General features: G+C 42.1%; 1 long non-coding RNA gene across 1 annotated transcript; it reads left to right on the top strand.

Annotated features, from left to right (window-relative positions):
- Nucleotides 1-437: 437 nt before the first annotated feature.
- LOC139153322 (uncharacterized) lies at nucleotides 438-3,822 on the top strand. Its single transcript, XR_011556793.1, has 3 exons — nucleotides 438-509; nucleotides 1,358-1,384; nucleotides 3,802-3,822. It is a non-coding gene; the product is annotated as an uncharacterized lncRNA (long non-coding RNA).
- Nucleotides 3,823-4,171: the final 349 nt, after the last annotated feature.

The raw sequence follows: 4,171 nt of genomic DNA, 5'->3' as shown, positions 1-4,171 counted from the left end.
CACTGGGATTCGTGCGGCAGAAGGCAGAAATAATTCATACTTTATCATTTGTTTTGCTCTACGTGCCTATAGCTCCAATGCAGAAATTCTGTGGCTCACGATAAGAAGAGGAACCAGAACATGTCAGGAGGCATTTAGACCCTGCTGCTGAGTAAACTTACTTCGTAATTTTGTTTTCTTAACCTCACATCACTAGATGGTTATTGCTATTTTCAATTCTCTTGAGTCAGAGAGTCCGGGAGGATGCGGCCAGTGCTCTGCTGCTGAGAAAGGCTTTGGTGTGGTGAAGAAGGCCGGGGAGCGAAGCTGCGTCTTGAGCTGGGGAACGTGGGTGTGATGTCCTTGGTGGGGATGACGCAGTTCCTCCTTTGGCTTTTGAGTTGGAGGATTAACTCAAGAGAATCTGCAGCTCTTCGTCTCTCTGGGGAAGGAAGATTAGAGTGACGGAAGCCAAGACCACTTTCCCAGGAATCCTGAAGAGAAGATGGGGACCATCCCTTGGATGACAGGTTTGGGGCCTCCTCCTCCTTCTACTTCCCATCTCAATCCGGCTCTTCTCCTCCACTGAGTGGATTGCTTTACTCCCACACTCTTTTCTTATCCTAGATCTTTCTCAGAAATCTGGGTTTTCTTCTTCCTCGGGGGAGGAATCATTTGAGCAATGGGGCACTTTCCTGCCTCTCCTCCCCATTTTGTCTGTCCCCAGGTCTCATGATTCAGAGCCATCTCCATTAAAGGGCATTTGGGAGGATGGAGAGCAGTCTCCTTCTTCCCACCTTCAGAAACACTCAAGACAAGACCCAAAACTGCAGCTCCACTGTCAATAAAAGAGATAGGAATTTGGGGGAAGGATGAGCAAGGAAAGGGATCATCCTGTGGGTCACAGTGAAGCGTTTTGAATATAAGAGGTCTCCCTTTTCTCCCTCCAACTGCTCTCAAAATGACTGAGAACTGACGAGATCAGAACAGCTGAACTTTGGAGAGAAAGCCCCCTTGGATCCTTGAAGGTTTCCATATCTCTTTATAATTCCAGCCTTAGTAAGTTCACCCCATTCCTAAGAGGTCTGTAAGGGGTGTGCATAAGTGCACCAACACTCCTACGGTTTCTGTCCTAATGTTCTCTTTTATTCGTATCTACTTCATGTAGATACGAATAAAAGGGACTCTTATGACCCACCTCCCTCAATAGCCAGAACATGGGTATAGGAAAAACCCTTCCTCCTCTTCCTCCTTCATGGCAGCACCTCACCTGTTGCACCCAATCATGGAAGAAGATTCACCTGAGAATGAAAGTCTTGCCCAGCCTGGGATCATCTCTGCTTCTCTTAATTCCATCTTCTCTCCTTCTCTCTTTCAGTCCTTTCATGGATCCTCCTGGGACCAGGTAAGAGACCCTCATGCATACTTTCTATGTCTTCACTGTGAGTTTTGTGGCTTCTGAAGGAGGGAAGAAGTCCAATGAAACCAACATCCTGAAGAGTGGTTTAGAAGGAGAGAAGTCCATCTCTGTGGATGCAGCTACTCTGCTGTTCTTTTCCACTTGGGTGGGTTAGTGCAATGGGCAAATCCAGTCCTTGTTGCTTCCTCAGAAGGCATCTGCAGATGACCATGATCCACTCTGTTGAGATGCCTCCCTTTATGGAGATATATCATTAAGTTTCCACAAAGAGTCAACACAAGATCATTTAACCTTTGGTTTGCCAAACTGAATAGCTTTTTTTAACCATAAAACCCTAAAAATCATTATCTTCGCATGCCTTTTGAGTCTAAGATGGACTTTTCTAAAAATTTCCACCTCAACCTCTTATTTATTTTATTTATTTATTTTGTCCACTACATAATGTAGGTTTCAGAGGATATAATCATGTTGTTGTTGGCTCTGGGCCAGCTCCTGCCCCAAGGACTGTGGGGGTGGATGTGGGTGAATCCTCCCAGGGTCAGAGGCCAGTTTTATTGCCGACTGCTTCTGACAGCGAAGTGTCTGAAGCAGATAGTAGAAGTGAAATGGGATCCTCAGAGGGGGTAATGGCAGACAGTCCATTAAAGAGTTGCCCCGTGAGTGACTCATCATCATTATCATCATTGGATTCGGAAAAAGAGACATTCATTGATGTACACAGGCGCAAGGCAATGTCTAGGAAAGAGCAACTGCGTAAATACTACAGGAAATAAGGGAGATCACCTGTGGCTGGGTGTAATTAGACTAATTGGGGCTGCTGTTAAATAGTCAGCTTTTTGGCCTCTGGGTGTGGGAGTTTATCTGTTTGGTAAAGAAGGGCGTGTGTTTTGTATCAGGATTCTACAAGGACTCTCTTTGAACTGTTTCTAGGACTTTTGAACTAAATCATAGTCACGTTTGTGACTTCGCGAATTCTTAAAGGAGAGTGGCTGTGACGTCTTCACAGCTGCTTGTTATCTGCTTTGTGTTTGTTTATTGTTTTTCACAGCACTTAAGGCGGTTGATTTGAAGGTGAGCATTTTGCCTGACTAAATGTGTGTGCGGCTCCTCTTTTACTTTCGATAAAAAACATTGTTATTGACTTACAACTGTGTGTGTCTGAATTCCTACCTTTGAACTTAATTGAGGGCTCGTGCCGAGAAGCCCAGCAGAACAAATCATAGTAATATCTCCCAATATAAAATGAAGAAGGGTCTGCAAAGCAAAGAGAGCTGAAAGGAAAATCCTAAAGGTCCTAAAAGATCAGGGAGGGTTGAAATCTTGGATGGACTTTCATCCAAGTCATCAAGGGTAGGAGAATCTTTCATTTGCAGTGTTGCTCCCTTATTTATATATTTATTTGATTCGACTTCTATGTCACCAATCCCCTTGGGCCCCTGGGTGGTTTACAACAGAATAAGATGCAATACAACAACAATAGTAAGAAATCAAATATAATACCAAAGTATAAACACTCCACTATAAAACCCCATTATAAAACCTACCATATAATCGTATCAAATAACACACATATTTTATTTTTATTTATTTTATTTTTATATATTTGTCATACAAGTATAGAGTTATAGTTTGTATGTTTGTTATGTTAATACAAACTATAAGTATAAAGTATTGCCTACAAGATCATATGCTGCAATGTTCTACCTGTCAATGACTATTTCAGCTTCAATCGCAACAACACAAGAGCACGCAACAGATTCAAACTTAATATTAACCGCTACAAACTTGACTGTAAAAAATATGACTTCAGCAACCGAGTTGTCGAAGCGTGGAACTCATTACCTGACTCAGTAGTGTCAACCCCTAACCCCAAACATTTTTCCCTTAGACTATCCACAATTGACCTCTCCAGGTTCCTTAGAGGTCAGTAAGGGGCGTGCATAAGTGCACCAGTGTGCCTTCCGTCCTTTGTCCAATTGTCTCTCCTTATCTCATTTATCTTTTCTTCCTTTCAAATATGTTCACCTATACTTTTATATCTTTTCTTCTATTCTTTTCTTTAATTATATTATTACATATCTTTCTCTTCAATGTGTATTATGTATTGGACAAAATGAATAAATAAATAGAAATAAATAAATAATATAAAGGAATAGTACAGACATTGTGGGTGGGGAAGAGAGTTGGTTCCATAGAGCCGGGGTAACCACAGAGACAGACAGTTTGTCCAATTTCTATCCTAGTAAGAGGAAGCAATGAATCCTCAGAACAGATCAGGGACCCCCAAAGCAGATTATGGATGGGAGCCATTCTGGGAATCAGGTTAGATGTTCTGGTGAAGAGATTTGGTTCCAGGCATTGATCAGAGGGAAGGACTCAATGGCGTCTCTTTCTTTTCTCAGGTTCACGGGGATATTCATGGCTACCAGCCCCCAGCCTTTCCTCCTCTCTTCCACACAACTTTATTATTAAAGGAGAAGAAATTCCCTTGAAATGCTCCCTCCCTGAGTCGTGGAGTCCTGAAACATCTCAAAGAATAAAGTTCCTTTTCCTTTGTAGGGATCAATCCCGTTCACCCATTGGACATCACTTACTTTTTGAAAACACCTTCAACTTCAGGACTGAAAATCTGAGCTTTCGCCAAATAAAAATAATTTGTATCTGCAGAATCAAGAAAATACCTAGTGATTCACCTTATTCTCCCGAAAGTAACCAGCTGGCCTTTTCAGTGATTGGTAAGATGAATATTTATTACCCCAAAATATTCATATC

This window comes from Erythrolamprus reginae, chromosome Z, assembly GCF_031021105.1.
Source record: "Erythrolamprus reginae isolate rEryReg1 chromosome Z, rEryReg1.hap1, whole genome shotgun sequence".
NCBI lineage: Eukaryota > Metazoa > Chordata > Lepidosauria > Squamata > Dipsadidae > Erythrolamprus > Erythrolamprus reginae.
This window is presented reverse-complemented; position numbering and strand designations above follow the sequence as displayed.